Here is a 21,335-nt window from a genome sequence, read left to right on the forward strand (position 1 = left end):
TTACGCAGGGGTTACGGAAGACACGGACGAAGCCTCGGCCTTGGATGCAGTGGTGGAGGCGCCTCTCTCCTCGAAGGGGTTCTTGCCGCGAGCATGGTGGTGATCATGCAGGACGGGAACTGCTTGTTCATGCAGATGTAGATGCACGGGTTGTAGACGGCAGCGTCTGGGCAAAAGAAGGCTGGCAGTGTCGCGAAGAGAGGCCCAAACTCGCTTCCTGGTGGGTGAAGATGTACCAGGCCACAGCAGGGGCATAGGGTTTCAGCAGATCAGAAACCGATGACCATGATGACCACCATGCGGTGACCTCGCCCGCCCTCTGGTGGTCTTCGACTCTCATGCTGGGCAGCGGCTTCCTGACGGTGCAGACCAGGCGCCAGAAGTAGCAGAAGAAGATGACTAAGAGCCGGAATGAAGAAGCGCAATGGCGAATATGTAGATGATAAAGGATCATGGTTAACGCCAGGTACGCGAGTGTAGTAGTCGACTCGTGACGAGTACCGTGCATGCCTCGGGATGTAACGACCAGCCCACCAGAGGAGGCACGGCGCAGGAGCAGCCATGACTCCAGGTGAAGGCCACGCCATGATGGCGCGGTTCTCCGCCGGGCGGAAGTTGCTCACGGGCTTACAGACCACCATCCACCTCGGCCAGCACCACTAGGACCAGAGGCCCATTTCACCACCCAGGTGGCAAAGAAGCCTTCCAGGTTGCAGCCGAGGCGCCCGAAAAACGGCACATGCATGGAGGTATACCTGCTGCAGAAGCCACCGAACACCATGAAGAGGTCGACAGAATGAGGTTCAGCAGAATGTAGTTGAGAGGTGTACGAGCTTCAGCTCGGCGGTGACGACAGAGGAGGAAGTTGATGGGGGTCGTGAGGATGAGGAAGAACATATACGCCGCCAGGCAGGCGATGCCCATGGCGCCACCAGGTAGTACTGGGATACCTGCATCGGTTTCTAACAACTACTGTATACGGACACAGGCACGAATGCCGGGTCCCTCTGTACCGCTCATGGCTGCGTTGGATGTTGTGCTCAGCCCTTCTGTAGTGTTCGGATGGCTCGGCAGGACTGTGTAGAGAACGAGCAGGACCGTGCTACGACTTGACGGCCTGAGCATGCACCCTGTTTTATAGAGGCTTCGCTCGGGATTACTCTGATGTTTCCAGGCTGTCAGCACGAGTCTACGAGCTACAGCTAATAAAATAATCCCAGCCATCATTGCACTGCATATCGGCAACTTATCGAGTTATTAAGGTTGCACCTGAACAGGACAGGTAAGAGGCAAATAAAAACACACACACACACAATACAAAACTTCCCTTTTAAAACAGTGGCATACTTTATACTATCAGCCGAATCAACTATGAACTGACTTTAACTGAAAATTGTCGTTTAATGTTGTCTCTGGCATTGTTACACCACTCCCCTCTTGATACTGTAAAGCACCTTTATCTTATTTGAATTCTCAGATAAATATGACTGACTTGAATATTGAATGCTCCTATATTGAATTGCAAATTCCAGGAGAGGCCGAATAGGATTTGATACTTCAAAGTGTATGCCAAGTGACACAATAACATTTATGAGATAGCTTCACTTCCTTTATTTTAAACAAAAACATTTGACAAAGAAGTTTGTTTATTTGAAGTCATTCAAAATTACCATTTTGTGCCATTGAATGTTAATGATGACCTGTGCTGCGTCTGTGCCAACAAGAAATCTTGGGCTCTTGTAAGGTATATGCCCCAAGGAGCACTATAGAAAAGTAGGTCACATTTCACACACATGCACCACAAGATCTCTAATAAGTGCTCTAGAGAAATGTATTTGTCTTGATGTATTCAAAGCATACATGTTTTCCGTGCCTCATGACCTTGAGGTGTTACTAGTTGTTCTGAAGGAACCAGAATACTACATGCAAATTAAATTGTTTTTAAGTAATCATCATGTTCAATAAAACACATTCAACAATAAGAAAATTCTACCAATCAGTCATTTTTAATAAAAACTAATGAACTAAACATGTTGATATTTATAAACGTATTTCCACTCCCAGTATTATAGATTGTGTAGTGTCAGGTGGACACACCCTGTCCCTGTGAAATGCCCAGACATGCCTGCCCAGCATATTTCACAGGTGGGTTTATGAAGAGGATTTACAGATTACAGGAGAGTTACCCTACAACGAGAAGTCTTAAGCACATTAGTTGCTTGCTAGCATAGGATGCAGAGGAAAGATCACTCTAACAGTCAGTACAGTCTCAGTTAGTACGTTAGTCTAACAGCTGGTAACATCTGAACACAGAATATTCACACAATCTGGAAGTAGGCTACAATATATCTTATGAACAGAACTTTCTGTGTGTAGCTCAGTTTAGATTTACTTCTAACATCAGTTAATCAATCAATCAATCATTTTTATTTATAGCTTTAACAAACACAGGCGTATCAAAGCACTGAACAGTATAAAGCAGAAGAATACAAATGACAGTGGGATGTATAATGACGAGATTGAACAGTTTGTTATTAAATGCAGAGACGGTCTCTGGAATCAATTCATCCATAATCACTAGAAGTTAAGTGTCTCAACAGCAAGCCAGAGGAACCAAACCCCATTCATACAGAATGAGAAAAAACCTTGGGAGAAACCAGACTCAGTTAGCCAGTTCTCCTGACCGACGACCAGCACTTAACTCTGTGCTCAATTTAACATCCAGGTTTCACATTCTTTACAGTGCATGGGTGCAAAATGACTGCTTAAAATACAAGGCTTTTAAGCACTGACTGGACATTAAAACTAACAAAATTGAAAATGAAAGCATTCAAAAGAGCTTAAGTCCCTGAACTTTGTAATGCCATTGGTTAATTTCACCTCTTACATGCTTTTAGAAAGAAGAGACAGATCTTGTTCACAGTAGACAGGCAAAATAATTAACTGATGTTTGAATAAGCATGTCATTATTGAAATTTAGAGATCGCTCTGTTTCAATAGGATCTGCACTTCAACAATAATAATCAAGCAGAAATGAAGTGTTCCTATGGTCACATGCTCAACATTCAAATATATAACTGGTGTTCATATAGCAGTTACATGCTAAGCCCAGAAACATCTAAAATCAACATCTACAGAAATATAAGTGAATGCTCTTATCGCTGTCTGTATTGCATGGTCAGTCATGTGAATTAAAAGGTGCAACCATAAACAAGGTTCAGATAAGTGTCATGTTAGGCAGTTTGAATTGTATGCATATCATACATGAGCACAGCATTTCTGAGTCTGTGTTTATTTATAGTTGAGTGAAACGCTGTTGTAAAGAGCGGAACTAGAGGCCATGGTTTAATTGCTGCTCAGTTTTTTACATCAGAATTTAGTTTCAATTTTGATCTAGCTACATCTTCAATCTGACTTCTCACCTAAGTGATTGTTACATTTAGCCAACTTAATTAAAAACCCGATCCACAGCTATCAATTGTATATTAATTTAGATATCAAATAATTCTAGATATCCCATACTTTCATTTCTTCGCTCATTAGAATTGCACTTTCAGGCTAGACCTAACCCTCGATCATAAACTCTGACAGCTCCAGGATGAAGTGTGGTTATAATACCTTTGAGCGAACTACTCTCAACATGCTCAAAACAAAAAGAATATTTAACTAAATAACAACAAAATACAGAAACACCTTCAATGTTAAATAGGTGGCCGAGCATACCAGAAGATCCCTTGATGATTCACATCCACCAACCATAGGAACCTTCAGTTTTGCTCCATCCTGCCACAGATTTCTAGAAATACTAAGCAGATTAATCTACTTATAAGACTAATAAGAGATTGGAACAAGTTCTTGACACTCTTTAAAAAGCGACCTGGACCATGTGCCTGGTGGGAAGGATGGAGTGAACAAATAGTTTCACTCAGATCTTCCTGTCTGATTAGGTTTATTCTTTTTATTCCTGGCATTTGCATTGCAGGAGATTTTTGGGTTTTACAAGTAATTCATTTCAGCAGGAAATAAATGTGCTTCATACACAGTCTAGAGCATGTAACCCTCTGAGGACACGAAAACAGAAAAATGCATTTCAAGTGGAGTTCGCTATTGAGCAGCGTTATCTCAATGTCAGAGGTTGATGTTTCTTTCAGCCACAAAAATACAGATATATGATTTTTGACTATATCAACTAGCCCTAAGGTGAATGCAAAAATTATGACCCAAATCACACAAGTAAAAATAAAGATCTAAACAATGGCAAACAAAGAAGAGTAGTGTATGTATTTCCTGAGTCCTGAGCTAATTGAGATGCTGAAGCATAACCTAAATGAGAGCTATAAGCTAACCCAACTCCAACATTTTGATCAAATTAAACAGATTTGTGTGAAGAGATGGTCTATAAAAGGTCAAAGGTATATTATAAGTATGTTACAAAACAGCTTCAGAAGCATTTTGTCTAAACCAGGGTTCAGTGGTCATTGTACTTTCACCTCCTTGCGCTGTAAATGATTACTTATTTTATCTATTCAAGAAAAAATTGAAAATAGTACTTAACGATCAAATTATGTTTGCCTATAACTATAACTGTAACATGCAAAATTCAGAAATGATCTTGCCACAGTGTGATATTCATGAGATCATGCCAAAACACACAGATACTGACAGCAGCTACTGAAAGTGGTTTCTGTTTATCAGTGCTAAAACTTAATAGGTTAACTGTGACAGAAACAGAGATCCAGAAAGATCCAGCCGGGCTGACACACACTTTCCAAGCTTCATTAATAAAAAAGTCAAGCCAGTAAAATGTTCATTTGTGCTCTAATGAATATGCTGCTTTCTTTTGAAGGGATAGTTTTAAGACTATCTCTGAAATGGACTTTGAACCGCATTTCAACTGAAATTGAAGACAGAGTGTCAATGGTCCATTTGAGAGATGGATAAATTCAAAATGGACTGGAGCCCGACACTGGAGCAGACTCCATCTTCTTTTCCTTGCTTTGGCCGAGGCTCTAAGTGTCCCATTACTGGGCTGAAACTCTGAGTAATTTTGAGTGCCCTGGAGTGGACTCTGAGGATTTCGGGACTGGACTAGACTGGGGCTGGTGGATGCTAATCCCTTTGACCCCAGGAAGAATCTGGTGGCTGGCATAATTAGCTGAAGTCTGTAAAAGCGCCAAACATGATGAGACCTGGCATGACGGGTACTGTGGAATTGCAGCCTCTCAAAAATAGGATATAGCCATTCCAAAACAATCCATTAATTGAAAATCCCCACGTAGTCTCTGCCAGCTCCTCTCGTAGAGTAATCCATACCTTACCATACGTTGTAGGCATTTCTGGTTTTCTGTCACAAATGTGGTGCAAAGATAGATGCAAAGATCCAAAAGTACTTTAGTTAAATTCAACACGGTCGGAGAACTGCTCTGAATACAAAATAGAGTACAAATCAAAACAACACCAAACAAAGTTAGAATATGACAGCGACCTGTCACGTCTTTGGACTCTTTTGTTGTGGTTTTTGTCTTGTGCCATGTGCTCTCTATGTGCCCTACCTTCCGTTCCTGTTAATTGTATCATTGTCTTCCGCTGTTTCTTGTTCATTTAGTCTATTACCTTGTATATTTAAGTCCTGTGTGTTTGAGTTCACCTTTGTCCGATCGTCAAGGTTTTTATGTGTGGTTTATGTTCTGCCTGTCTGCCTGCCTGCCTGTATATTATTATTAAATCTGTTTAAGTTTAATTATTCTCGCCGTAATGCTCCTTCCCGCTAAACCACGCCGTGACAGACCCAGTGTCCACGTGTATTTTAAAGGTAGATGGCAGGAGAGTTTGAGCAGAACAATAGAAAATAAACTACACTATTCAAGTTGTGTTGTTTTGTTGTGACGATTATGGATATTTTCTTTAAAAATGTATGTTTTCCATACTTTCATGTAGTGTGCACTTTGTTAAAATAAAGCTGTCTTGACTTGTCAAGACTGCATCCGCCACATTAGAGGATTTTTGTTGTTGTTGTTGTAGACAAGTCCTCTGGTTCTGACTCTAGCCAGTTCACATCCCCTAACCTGATCCCACCTGACTCCTAACGCTTTGATATTCTGCGTAGGTCAGTTCACAGCAGTGATAGAAATGAATCATTTTAATTTAATTCATTTATGAGCATTCATGAGCATTTTTACGTTTATAAAGTTTTTTTTTTTGGTATTCAGATGTATTTATATAATTTAATGTAACCTGCAAGACATGAATGTTACAAATGCTTAAATGTTTTGATAATTGAATCTTTGAAAACTGTGAATATTTGAAATTCAGGTTGATTCATTCAGGAACATTACACTGTCATGTTGTTCAGAGATGCAAAACAGTATATTTTAGGGTGTTATGGGGGTCCCTTAATCGCTTTTGGGAGGTCCAAGACCCCCTCACTTAGCTCTAAGACATCTTCATGTGTACTGCAATCAGTAGACCTCAAGGTGATCAGATGCACAGCACCACTTTGCAAACTTAAACACAAATCAAAGGAAACACAAACTGCACAGAGAGCTCCTCCAGAGGTCTTGAAGATGTCTTTATTCTGTCATAGTACATTTCCCCACCAGCAAGAATTAACTTTAAATGCAAAGCAGAAATCAGAAAAATGGGCAAAATATGAATCCCATTTTCTGCATTTACATGGGACCCATTTTTTATGTTTAGGGACTACGGAAAATCTATGAAATAAGTTAATTATTATCATAAATTCTACCAAAAGTATATTAGTATACTACTACTATGATCGCCAAGATTTCAGAGAATCATTTTAAGTTTTTTATTTCAATCTAACTAATGTAGCTACCTGAAAATGCACAAACAACCACCATTAATTAATGAACAAGTTAAGAGACTACTGCTTGTCCTGTCTCACTCAGCTCCACCTCATCTGTCCTCTAATATGAAATATCATATTGAGTCTAGCATTAAACTTGCATCCAGAGTCTTGTCTGGACGTATGCTTGTCATACATTAGCGGTGGTTACTTGTATTAATATGCAATCTCTGTGATCCGATCATGCATCATATCAATATTCAAAGGGCTTTTTATGCAAAATATTTAGCACTTCAAAATGTTTACCGATATAGCTGATGGAATTGCCATTTATCTATAAAATTTCCCCTAACCTGATCCCACCTGACTCCTAGGTGTGCAAAATAAATGAAATGTCCCAGATATAACATCTTACATTGGTAATGGGTCTGAAATTTGAAGGGGAAAAATAACTTGTAGATAATTCAACACTAGAGCTTTAACTATGTACTTGTGTTACTTTTATATGGTAACTGTAAATGAGTTGCAGAGACATTGTGTTCATCAAATAAAAAAAAATGGTGTGCTTGTGTGTATGTGTGTGTACATGCATATATATGGTTAGACTTTATTCTGATAGTCCACCTAAGACATTCTACTAATTATTAGTAACTTTATAACTTCATGTCAACTAATTGTCATTAATTTGCAGCTACATGTCTATAACTCTCAGAGTGGACTGTTAGGGTGGGTTTAGGGTTAGTAGAATAAGTTGACGTATAATTGTAAAGTTTCTGATAGTCAGTATATAGTATGTTGTGGACTCATTAAAATAAAGTGTTAGAAGGTATTAAGTAGAGAGTCTACTAATAAAACTCTAATGACTGATAGTTGACATGTATACACTTACTATTAGTAGAATATCTATATGGACCATCGAAATAAAGTGTTACCCTAAAGTGTTACCTTTTTAGGATAACAGGATTTAGACCGTACCATAGTACTGAGACTGCTCTCATTAGAGTTACAAATGACCTGCTTCTATCATCTGATCATGGTTGTATCTCGTTATTAGTGCTATTAGATTTCAACTTCTCAACAGGATCAACCACAACATTTTCTTGAATAGACTAGAAAACTGTGTTGGCATTAGAGGAAGCACCTTAGCATGGTTCAAATCATATCTATCTGACCGCAGTTTGTAGCAGTAAATAAGGAGGTATCATATCACTCACAAGTGAAATATGGAGTTCCTCAAGGCTCAGTGCTAGGATCAAGTACTTTTCAACCTATACATGTTACCTCTGGGAGACATTTTCAGGAGACATGGTGTTAGCTTTCACTGTTATGAGATGATACTCAGCTCTATATTTCAACACAGCCTGGTGATACACACCAAATTGAGAATGCGTAGTTGATATAAAAATGGATGATGAGTAGCTTCTAATGCTAAATTCTGAAAAAATGGAGGTGCTAATAATTGGACCTAAAACCCCACATATAATAATCTAGAACACAGTATAACTCTTGACGGCTGCTTTGTTAATTCTTCTTCATCAGTAAGGAACCTAGGTGTGCTGTTTGACAGCAATCTTTCCTTCGAAAACATTCCAGCATCTGTAAAACTGCATTTTTCCATTTTAAAAATATATCCAAATTATCTGTTTATGACCTGTAATAGTTGTAAAGGTTGTTCTGCATAACGCAGCAGCTAGAGTAGGACTAGAACTAGGAAGTATGATCATATTAGCCCGGTTCTGTCAACACTGCACTGGCTCCTATCAAACATCAGATAGATTTTAAAATCTTATTAATTACCTATAAAGCCCTAAATGGTTTAGCTCCTCAATACTTGAGCGAGCTCTTATCACATTATAGTCCTGCATGCCCGCCGCATTCTCAAAACTCTGCCATTTCATAATACCTATAATATCAAAATCAACTCTGGGTGGCAGATCCTTTGCCTATCTAGCACCTAAGCTCTGGTACAATCTCCTAACTCTGTTCGGGAAGCAGACACACTCAGTTTAGACACATCTCTTTAACCTAGCTCACAAGTAAATCACTAATACACTTTTATTATGCAAATCTGTTAAAAGATTGTTGTGTTCCCGGAATCAGGAAAACTCCCCATAACACACAATGTACTCAGTATCATAAAAAGAATCAAATCTACGCTAATACAGGGAGTGCAGAATTATTAGGCAAGTAGTATTTTTGAGGATTAATTTTATTATTGAACAACAACCATGTTTTCAATGAACCCAAAAAACTCAATATCAAAGCTGAATATTTTTGGAAATAGTTTTTAGTTTTAGCTAGGAGGATATCTGTGTGTGCAGGTGGCTATTACTGTGCATAATTATTAGGCAACTTAAAAAACAAATATATACCCATTTCAATTTTTTATTTTCACCAGTGAAACCAATATAACATCTCAACATTCAAAAATAAAACCAAAACAAATCAGTGACCAATATAGCCACCTTTCTTTGCAAGGACATTCAAAAGCCTGCCATGCATGGATTCTGTCAGTGTTTTGATCTGTTTACCATCAACATTGCGTGCAGGAACAACCTAACAACCACAGCCTCCCAGACACTGTTCAGAGAGGTGTACTGTTTTCCCCTCCTTGTAAATCTCACATTTCATGATGGACCACAGGTTCTCTATGGGGTTCAAATCAGGTGAACAAGGAGGCCAAGTCATTAGTTTTTCTTCTTTTAGACCCTTTCTTGCCAGCCATGCTGTGGAGTACTTGGATGCGTGTGAAGGAGCATTGTCCTGCATGAAAATCATGTTTTTCTTGAAGGATGCAGACTTCTTCAAGCTCATCTTTGATGATACCAGCCCAAACCAGTACTCCACCTCCACCTTACTGGCGTCTGAGTCGGACTGGAGCTCTCTGCCCTTTACCTAGCCAGCCAGGGGCCAACAAGACTCACTCTCATTTCATCTAAAACCTTAGAAAAATCAGTATTGAGATATTTCTTGGCCCAGTCTTGACATTTCAACTTGTGTGTCTTGTTCAGTGGTGGTCGTTTTTCAGCCTTTCTTACCTTGGCCATGTCTCTGAGTATTGCACACCTTGTGCTTTTGGGCACTCCAGTGATGTTGCAGCTCTGAAATATGGCAAAACTGGTGGCAAGTGGTATCTTGGCAGCTGCACGCTTGACTTTTCTCAATTCATGGGCAGTTATTTTGCGCCTTGGTTTTTCCAAACGCTTCTTGCGACCATGTTGACTATTTTGAATGAAACGCTTGATTGTTCGATGAGCACGCTTCAGAAGCCTGGCAATTTTAAGAGTGCTGCATCCCTCTGAAAGATATCTCACTATTTCTTTTCGAGCCTGTCAAGTCCTTCTTTTGACCCATTTTGCCAAAAGAAAGGAAGTTGTCTAATAATTATGCACACCTGATATAGGGTGTTGATGTCATTAGACCACACCCCTTCTCATTACTGAGATGCACATCACCTAATATGCTTAATTGGTAGTAGGCTTTCGAGCCTATACAGCTTGGAGTAAGACAACATGCATAAAGAGGGTGGTCAAAATACTCATTTGCCTAATAATTCTGCACTCCCTGTATTAGTCTGTTTCTTATTCTATTTCTCAGGAACCAGATGTGCACACACACACACACACACACACACACACACACACATATACACACAAACACAAGTTCTTTGCACAATCTGACATGCGCTTAAAATTGAACTGGAAATTAAGTTCTGGTTGTCTGGTCAGAGGACAACTGTAACAAACTGAGCCTGGTTTCTCAGAAGGTTTTTTTTTGTCCATTCTGTCACAGATGGGATTTTGGTTCCTTGCATCTGTCGCCTCTGGCTTGCTTAGTTGGAGACATTTTGTTTGAAGTGATTACTTTCAATTTGAGTGCAGAGACATTATACATCACTATCACTCTATTCTCCTGTTTGATACTGTTCAGTGCTTTGATACAATCTGTATTGTTAAAGCACTATATAAAAAAAGTGATTGATTGACTGATATTGAGCCACATTTAAAATTACCACAAGGGACATTTCTTTACAGTGATAGGCTATCTTTAAAGGAATAGTTCACAAAGGGGTGAGGATGGAAAATTACACGCTTGTGCTTTAATGTTTCGTCACCTGTCAGATAAACGCTACTACCAAGTGGTAGAGTTGCTTGCAGTAAAACTTGACTTGTAGGAAGGGTGCCACTGGATTGAGGGGGCTTGGCTCCCTTTTCAGGTTCTGACAGACCACAAAAACCTGGAATATTCAGCAAGCTAAATGGCTAAAACCTTGGCAAGCTTGATGCTCCTTGTGCAGCCAGAGAAAATCCTTATGTCAACAATCTCAGGTACTGCTCCATCCCTTTGACTGTTCCTTGAAGGCCACTTCCATCATCCCAGGGCAACACAGTCATCCTTAAGGAAAACATATTTTTGCTAGAGACACTACTTTAATGAACAATCAGCATCTGGAGACCTCCCTTTGGTGGATGGCAGTCAAAAACCCCACCCAACAACACCCTCCAATCCTCAGCTACTGGACTATTCCTTTTCGATCGCCTCTGATTATACTTTCGGGTATACCCCTCCATTGTTTTCCAAGAAAGAGACATTGGTTAGCATTCCCCCTGCCTGGCGTTTGGTCCAACGCTGCCAGCAGACCTAAAAGAAAACTATTCTTCTTAGACTTCCCAGAGATACCTACATCAGCCTAAACGCCAAATGGCACCTAATTTCTGAACTGGTTAAAGAGTCTGGTTAGCCACTAAGAATCTTCCCCACCAGGTTGAATCAAGGAAGCTTTCCCTGTAACTGACTTCATTGCAAGAAATGTTAAACCTTTCTCCTATAATTTGTTTCTCTCCTATTCCCTAAGAATTAGCCCTATGTTTCATGTCTCATTGTCTTCTCCTTTGTTTTTATTTTTTCTTTACTTTTGTTAATTCCTCAGTCAAGAAGAACTTTTGTTGGGTTATTCTTGCAAATAAAAGAAAAAATCTACATAGCCAGGGTTCTGCCTTGAGTGTTTCACTTGTGTCCAACATTACCATTTCCACCACAACACAAATAAAGTGTTAGAAGATATTAAGCAGGCAGTCAAATAATACAACTGCTAGTTGACGTGTAAGATCCTTACTGTTAGTAGAATGCCTATTGTGGACTATCATAATAAAGTGTTACTCTGGAATAAGGTAGGAAGGTTAATGCTGACAGGTAGATAGACTTAAATCTTAAACAAAGACACTTTTAACTCTAGATGAACGAGGAAACTTATTTTCTGCTAAAAACACCACTCAACTGAACACATGTAATCGTAATCAACACAAAATGCAGGTCTATCACAGGAAACACATTCTGAGACTGAGATTAGAGTCAATGACGTGTGGAGTTTACACATGAATTCATACATTTTATCATACAAACTACAGTATTTATGAATGGTTATCGTACTAACTGTTCAGTAGTGTGTTTAGGTGCCAGGCAAACCATACAGTCAAGCTGGACCCCTGCGGAATATGATTCCTGTGGAGGGGGACCCCAGGGAGCACTTGCTTAGGGCCCTGAAAAATCTAAACACACCCCTGTGAATGTTATAATGGCACATTCTGTTTTATTAATAGGCATTGGAAAGTAAAAGAAGCAAGAGGCACTTAAGACTCTTTAATTTTTTTTTTGGAATGTTAGTATTACTACTGGAATGTTAGTATTATCTGAAAAAATTCAATATCTACTGAAGAGACACAGACACACAGACATATTCCTCTTCAGTAGATATTGAATTTATCTCTCCTTTCTTTTATTATCATTATTAATTGCACAAATTTGGAAGCTTTTGTAGTTGGTGGGCCCACTTTTATTGCTCAGCAAGCCTCCTTGTGATTGTCATTAGATTCAGATTCTCGGCCTCTAATTGGCTGAGGGCCGATGACTCACTCCTACGGGCTTTTGGGAGGGAGGAAAATGAAAGCGTCCTCCTCATCTCACACAACCTGCATAGCGCTGAATTCTACACAAACGTAATGACAGAAAAGAACACAAGAAGGTAAAACATACACAGAACCCCAGACGCGTTCCCTTCCTGAGACGAAGACATACTGCGAGCAGCTACCGCTAGTTCAACAATCATAAAACCGCCAACATAAAGACGGCGAGACACCAACAAGCAAGAAAAAGGGAGAAGAAGAAAATCAAGGTAAGTATGCAAACCTATATACATGATGATACAGAAAGTAAATAGCGAAAACTGTGTTAATAAACCTATAATACTATGTATGTCTGAGAAGGAATTAAATAATGAAAGGAGTATTAAAATAACACGTTTTATACATGTATGTATACGCTATATGCCATGGTTTAAAAATAGGCTTATTTATGTAATAAGTTACAGTGTGAAGCACAGCTGGTTGTAATAAATTCAGCTAATTGCTGTGATTTACTTATTTCGGGCGTGTTTGCAGAGCATATTGCGCAGTTATAAATGCTTTTAATGGGGAATGCGCGTGTGTGTGTGTGGGGGTGTGTGTGTGTGTGTGTGTGTGTGAGGGGGCATGCCTCCCCATGAGAGTGGAAATGCGTTTTGAATGCCATTACTTGTGTTTTTATTTCAGTATCATTTTGATTCAGATATTTGCGGGAATTTGTAATAAGATGTATTGGGATGTGTACTTCAGCTACAGATGTGTTCTCTAGTGTGTGTGCGCGTTTTACTTGCATGTGTATGTTACACACTTTGTGCAAATGGTGTGTAGGGTGCAAGTCTTTGCCTTTGAGTATTGAATTACTTGTGTGTGCCAGGAGTTTGTGTGTATATGGAGTGTGTGTGTGTGTGTGTGTTCATGCCTGCACAGCTCAGTAATAGAGTGGGTGGCAAGTGAGAGATGGTTCAGCTTGTGCAAGAGCAGAATGTTAGTGTGAGTGTGTGTTTGTGTGAGAAGCACATAAGGGAGCGATGCTGTGAAAACGGCACACAGCGAGTGTTAAATGAGCTGATGTGAATTTAGCACGTTATCCTCCTCCTCATATCCTCGGTATCTTTTGTCTAGAAAAGAAAGATCTTGTGTCTTCTGTTTTTATTACTTGTGCTTAACATTGGACGTACATTTCTGGATTGGTTTAGGGGTCAGATGTTTGGGTGGAAAGCTACTGGATGAAATCATAAGTTCTTATATAACTTTTCCGTTTGGTGCATTCAATGCCATGTGTAAAATGCTATTTCTAGGAACCGTGTATTACAATGAGTGTGCAAAATTAATGATTATTTGATAAGGTAACAAGTGTGTGAAAAAACATAACTGACCAAATCCTTTTTTTTTCCAGCTTTACTGTGTTATTAGACAAGCTTTTGATACATTCTAAATCTGTAAATCCTCGCAAACTTAGATAATATTCAGAGTAATTTTTAAATAATTTAATATGGTAAAACATTGTTGCTGGGGCACTTATTGTGGTGTCTCAAGTCATCAAAGAGGATACATGCGTTATTTTGTATAATTTTGCGTAAAAAAGATATAAAGTGCATGTTGTGGATCCTTATTCTCAGATGAACTTAGTATAAAAAAGTCTATGTTTGCATCCAGGTTTAATAATATTAATAAATGATTGTGAATTCCAGAATTAGGGTTCTCTAATGAGCAGATCGTAGGATCTCTGGAGGGAGCAGGTCAGTTGTGTCTCATAATGTGGTCAAACATACTGTACTTGGTGAGAAGAGCATTGAAGGATGGTGTCATTTCCTCTTTAGTTTAACTTAGTGTTACCATGACAACACTGCACCATCTCCATCACCTTATTATTTTTTATGCCAGGAATGTCTTATTTATTGATTTTAATATATTCTGTTCTCAATTTTGTTGACTCTTCTAGACTGTGCATATAGTTTCCTTCAGCTAATTTAATAAACACAATATATATATATATATATATATATATATATATATATATATATATATATATACTGTACATACACACAATTAGAACATTTGCTCCTTCGTATAAAGTAGTATAAAGTAACACTGCTTTATTTTTTACAGTGTCAACCAAAGAAATACTCTATTACTGCTTTTCCACACCTACTGTCATGTTGCTTTGTGCAATTTTCCTTAAATTTGATGTTATTGCTATTATTATTATGCTATATAAATAAGCTTGTTGGGTTGTTTCGTTATTTCCAATTCTTGAATCTGACTGGACAAGGCTTTTGAAACGTGCTGATATTTCAGTCTCTGCACGCTCTAGACAGGCTCACAGTCAGTGCAGTTACATTGTTACTCTATAGGTGGCTGCAAGGGACTGTCTTTATGACTGAGTTGGTATTCAACCTTTCAATAAAAAACAAAAAAAAGAACAACACTTATGAAAAAAACAAGGAATTAATGACTAACTGATGGCAGGCATTTTTTGACACAGAAATATGACTTGACCTGAATAAGTACAGTGAATAAGTACTGTGTGGGACAAGATGGTCTCAGCATTTGTAAATTACTCCTAAAGAATCTCAGCATCGAACCATCAGGGAACTGAATGGATTTCCTGCACCAGGATGGAAACACTTAAAAGCATACAGGGTTATAGTAAAAGGAGCGCTCACATTAAGAATGATCTCCATAACCTATGACAAGAGGCAATAATCCACCAGAGACCCTTAACACACAAGTTTCAGTTCTGATCGAATGATGAATCTCCTCAGGAGGCACCAGAGGAGACACCAGATGCACAGTTGGTCAAACATTGTCTCCTGCAGAAGTCAAACTCTTGTCTTCTCTCACTGGAAGCCGGCTTGCAGTAAGGCTTTTACCAGTGCCCTTGGCCAGACTGCTTATCCCTAGAAGTGTTGGGGGTGACAGAGAATCTAAAGATCTTTTATTTAAGACAACTGCTCTGCCAAACTACTGCCAAACTGGACTCCAATCACTATTCTACAGGACTTCTTGGGAAAAGATGGAATGTGCATCAAAACTACTTTTGCTCCCAAAGAAGAATGTGTTGTGCTTCGGAAACAGAACGTTCTTCTGAGAATTTATTCTCAAACCCAGCCTTCGTAGGAATTGAAAACGCAACTGAATGCTGAAACACAAGATGTCGGATTAATAAAACCACCCAATTTTTGAGGTTAGTCAAAACAGGAGTCAAAACATTGCCAAAAGAGCACACATGCAGTCCATGAAAGTGTCAGGTGCCAGGCTGAAAGAAAGCACCTGGAATTTGTATGCTTTGCCACTAGAAGCAAACTTAAGTTACTTGCCGTGCTTTTGAATGAAAATATGCATCCTTCATATATATATACGTGAGCTAATGTGCTTGCAGTGTATGGGTTATGAGTAGTGTGAAATTCTGTATAAAGCCTATTGTTGTGAATTTTGCTCTCTTAGGGAAACTTACCTTTTTGTTACCGTACCTGAACATGGCAGGTTTGCTGCAGATGTTCACAGCACTGTCAACTGCTACAAATTATCTTTAATAGTGAGAAAGTATATTTATTCAAACAGAGCATGTCGACCACTGAAGGCAACCCTCTATGCACGCCATGGCAACAGATTCATCATTGGCTAGCGATTTTTTAGTTTACTTACCAGACTGTGTGTGATCAAATTTTCGTTATTGTTTGTATGTATTACATGGATATTAAATTTATATTTAGTCTTTGCCTCCAAAATGTTTGTATTTAGCTGCAAGAAACCTGATTCGCTGTCAACAAGAACATAAACACCCTCAATAGCGACCCTATCGCCAGCCCCTGGCAACATGCAGTGACTCGAAAAGTGTTAATGCATCTTACAACAGCATAAACTGTCAAACATAAAATATATCTTAGTACCTTACAAATATATCAGTATTGTTTCTAAAGTCATAGAGAAACAAATCATTTCACTTACCAACATTATTCAAATTCTTTGATGTTCCACAAAAGAAAAAGTCATACAGCATTGAAACAAGATGTGGGTAAGTACATAACGACAGAAATAAAAGAAATTATTGAACTGTACCTGTAACGTATTTTATTGTTATGGAAGTATGATTTATTGACATGATGATAAGACAAGTAAACTGCCAGTAGGTAGTGGGTAGATGTTTTACTGAGTCACTCATTAATTTTAATGGTTTAAATAACTGATTCATTCAGGAATTAAATAACTGGTTCTTTTACAAATGGGCCATTGAATCATTGGTTCATATGATTTGTTAAAAAGAAATCATCTCTATTGAAACACCACTTTGTTGCTTCTGAAACACACAGCCCTGCCTCCTCTGGTTCCTGTCTGGTTACACTCCCTGTATACTTAAGCCCTGTGTTTCCTTAGTTCTATTGTCTGTTCTTATCCTAGTGGTGAGAGACAAAGTACAAAGAAGATGTGAAGAGAAAAATGAAGGGGATGAAATCAAAGTCAAGTGAAGTCACCTTATATTTATATACCGCTTTTAACAATACAGATTGTGTCAAAGACACATTACAGTAATAAATAGAAAACAGATGTGTGTGTAGTGATACAAAAGGACATCAGTAAACACTTAATTTTAGTTAACCCCTGTGGGGGTTGTCATTATGTGCTGATCCACCATCTGGTCTGGACACGGACTGTAGTGACCATCTGATCTGGAGACTTACTGGATCTGGTGGCTACAGTGACCTCAGAATAGGAAAGAAACATGCAGTCAGACATGCTACCAGAACAGAAAGTTAAACAATCAAGATGAAATTGAAGTGCAAATTTTAAACTTAATTCAAGGTGTTGAACAAAAATGTATAGAACATAAAAAGCTTAGGAATTACAACTATTTTTATAACTAAATTTGTTGGGTCTTAGGTCTGGAACCAATGGACATCAGCAGAGACTGGATTTCTTCTTTGTGACGCTTTGCCAGGCCTTTACTGCAGCTGACTTCAATCGATGTTTGTTTATGGCTCTTTCTGCCTTTAGTTTTGTCTTTAGCAAATGAAATGCTGCTCAATGAAGCTGAGATCAGGAGATTGGCCATTACAGAATAATTTACCTTCAAAAACTACTAGGTTGCTTTTGCTGTATGTTCTGGGCATCATCCAATCAACTTTGTTCCATTTGACTGAATCTGGGCAGAGATTATACACTTCAGAATTCATCTGGCTGCTTCTGTCTTCTGTGTCATTGTCACTATAGTGCATATAGTGTTATAGTGCATGCTCATGTTTCACAGATGATGTGTGCTTTGATCATGAGCTGTTCTAATTATTCTCCATACTTTTGTCTTCCAGTCATTAAGGTACAGATTAAACTTAATTTCAGTTGTTTAAAGAATGCTTTTCCAGAAGGGCTTATTATTATTATTTTAAGTCTAATCAGGCCTTGTTGTATCTTGTGGTGAACCCTCTTTGCTCTGATGAAGTCTTCTCTTGATTGTAGTCCTTTGTTTTTTACTTGGCTGGATGTTGTAAAGGTTCTAACTCGATACGATATAATGACATCATAATTCCATAGCTAACTGGTTCTTTCCTGTATCTGTAGCCAAAACGTGGCTAATGCTTGCGGTAGCAGTTTAGAAACATCTGAAATCAACATCTAAGATAAGCGAGTGCTCTTTTAATCTATATTGCTTTGTGTATATATATATATATATATATATATATATACAATGTGTGTGTGTGTGTGTGTGTGTGTGTGTGGTCAGCCTAAAGGGGTCAAAACATGAGCGTCCACAAGTAAACTAAGCTTCATGTAAGCAGTTTGAATTGTATGCCAGAGCAAATATTTAGCATATTAGTAGCAGCATTTACGAATCTGTAGGGTGACCATACGTGCCATTTTCCTGGACACGTCCTAGCCAGGATTTCTGTATTGCATTGATTGATCATGAACTGTTCCAAGTCTTAATTTATTCAGTGTACCTCGAGAGCATTTTGAAACACAAATATTTTAGGCAATATAGAAATCCTGGGAAAATTATGGTCATTCTACAAATCCTATTGGATCCTAACAGCTGTATATAATTAGGGAATATTGTTTTATTAATCACAGTTATCAGATGACTTTATGATATTTGCTCAGGTAGGTGCTTATCGGATTGCCATGCATATTCTTATTAACACTTGTGAAGATTACACATAGTGCGCCTGTTTTTAATACTGCTTAAATAGGAGTTCCTGTTTAGTTCACTATTTAATCCTTTTATTGTCCTTTGACATTTTTTCCCCCTACTCATCTTTTCGGACTGTTTTTCACAAATTTTGCATTAGTCTGGGATCAATGTTACTACTGATACTACTGACCATACAGAGGTTGTACAGGCAGTCCAGCTCCTCCAGAATAGCATTTCAATTCTTTCCATTGAAAGAAGGTTTGCTGTGTCTCTCACAGCTTTGAGGAAAGCCCTTATATGGAGTTAGTTTGGGCATATATTATGCAAATTACTAACCTTGTGCACTCGGGCGCTTATTTAGAAAACTCCAAATTCACTAACAGAAGAACGAGTTTAAGAACAAGCTTGTGTGTGTTCACGTGTTGTGAATTAGACAGATGTTTTTTGTGAAAAGTTCAAGTGTGCGTATAAATATGAAAAACATACACAATTATTAGTGAATGAGACCCATTGTTTCGATTCCGGTTGTACCTCAAACTGTCCAAGAGGTAAGTTTCAGTTTAGTTTGCGCCAACTCTGGGTTTTAGGTACCATGACATTGGTTTGTCTTTTCATCGCTATAGTAACTTACGCTCCACAGCTAACCTGCTGCGTGGTAGGTTATGTTCTGGTTTAGAAATCTCAAACTGAAATTTGACCAATCAGCTTCAAGCAAAGTGACATCTCTGGTGCAATAAAGCCACTCCCCCAGCTTTAATTACTCCAATGTAAATTTTAAATTAATATAAACATTCAAAGTAATATACTGTACATACGTTTTAGAATTAATAGCTTTGTCAACCCAAAACTAATCCTGTAACCCTGAACTTGTTCAGCCACCATCATGGTACAGGCCCCTGGTCCAGATCTGGGAGGAAATATCCCAGGACACCATCTGTCATCTCAGTAGAAGCATGCCTAGACATTGTCAAGCATGCATACAAGCAAGTGGGGGCCATACAAACTACAAACTACCATTTTGAGTTGCTGCAAGGAGTAAAATGGACTAGCCTGCTGCCTTTTTTTTACTTTTTTTAGGGTGTTTTTGAATTCAGCCCTCTGTAGGTTGATAATTTCCATTTCCATTAAACTTTGTGGCATTTTTTCTTTCTTAACACATTAAGGCTAATTAAGTTTGCAAGTATAAAGCAAATATGATGTCATCACTGTGTTAACGGAAGTGTGCATGGCATTTTCCACTTTAACTTTAACTTTCAGTGCAGCTCTGCTTTCGAAGATGCATGGCCACTTCAGTTGAACATTCACGTCTGTGCCATCATTTGTGTGCAACAGAAGCAGTTAATGTAAAGTTAATGTTAGTTAATGTATTAATGTGCTAGTTAATTATTGTAAAGTGTTACCCAAGCAATATATTTTTAGTATTTACTTGAGTTTACTTACCACCCCAATTCCCCAAGTCATGTGTTCTGGCACCGGGCCTGTATTTAATATATATAGTAAACATATATACTGCATGCACACTGTTCTCCAATTTTAACGTGGTGTCTAAAAAACGATCTGAAATACTTATAATATTGAGCTTTGTTTGAAATTGAATTTAGTTTGAAGATTTGATTTGTATTTTTCATATTGTATCATCTCATGAATAGAGCTGTTTTAATGTGTTACTTATTTGTGGTTATAGCTTTTAAGTTGCATTCGAATCCATATGCAGGGTTTTATTGGGCACAAACGAAATACAGAAATCAGAGGCATGCAGAGAGTTAGCAACATTAAAGCAGTCCGATACGTTACCGAGTTAGTGGGCAAGTCCGTAAGCGTGGTAGGTAAGCAGGCAATGGGTCAACAAATAGGCAAACAGTCCAATAAGGCAACCAAAGCAAAGGGGCAAATCCAAGAATTAGGATGAGCAAACAGGCAGAGTTCATACACAGTACAACAGACAGATAAATCAAGGGAACGCTCAGTAAGGCAGGTTTAACTGGCAATACTTTGTGTAGAGCATGCCGTGTGCTCTGACTTTATGCTGGCTAGACAGGAAGTGAGCGCAGAGGGAGTGAAGACGAGTCAGTACTCAGGAGAAAGATCCCTCTGTTGGCGTGGCATTACAGAACCACAGTTCCTGAGTTCAGATGGCTCTCTGAAGATGGACATTAACACTATCCCACACCCTGTTGCTACGTCGAATCCAGTCGTCGACGGCTGGAACAGATGAAGGTTCACCTGACAGAGGAGGCTGAAATCCCAAGGCACATTGGAAGGGGGTAAGGCCAGTGGATGAGTAGTTAAGGGAGTTCTGAGCATACTCAGCCCAGGGCAAGAATTCTGACCACCTGTGCTGCTCTCTACTACAATATGTCCTTAGCCGTTCCACTTGACCGTTAGATTGAGGGTGGTATCCTGATGTGAGGCTCACATTTATGTTGAGGTGTTTGCAGAAAGCCTTCCAGACCTGAGAAGTGAACTGGGGACCTTGGTCACTAACAATGTCCTCCAGGATACC

At 38.9% G+C, this 21,335-nt stretch overlaps 1 protein-coding gene and 1 pseudogene across 2 annotated transcripts in view; one reads left to right on the forward strand and one right to left on the reverse strand.

Annotated features, from left to right (window-relative positions):
- LOC122335412 lies at nt 1-1,020 on the reverse strand (annotated as a pseudogene).
- Nucleotides 1,021-12,750: 11,730 nt separating this feature from the next.
- The window catches only part of LOC122335444 (prickle-like protein 2), a 51,264-nt gene continuing 42,679 nt past the window's right edge, over nt 12,751-21,335 (forward strand). Inside the window, exon 1 of one of the 2 annotated variants that reach the window (XM_043233320.1) lies at nt 12,751-12,977. The gene's annotated coding sequence lies outside the window, so the exon portion shown is untranslated. The remainder of the gene's footprint in view (nt 12,978-21,335) is intronic. The other variant, XM_043233316.1, reaches the window with a different exon arrangement.

This window comes from Puntigrus tetrazona, unplaced genomic scaffold (assembly GCF_018831695.1).
Source record: "Puntigrus tetrazona isolate hp1 unplaced genomic scaffold, ASM1883169v1 S000000776, whole genome shotgun sequence".
NCBI lineage: Eukaryota > Metazoa > Chordata > Actinopteri > Cypriniformes > Cyprinidae > Puntigrus > Puntigrus tetrazona.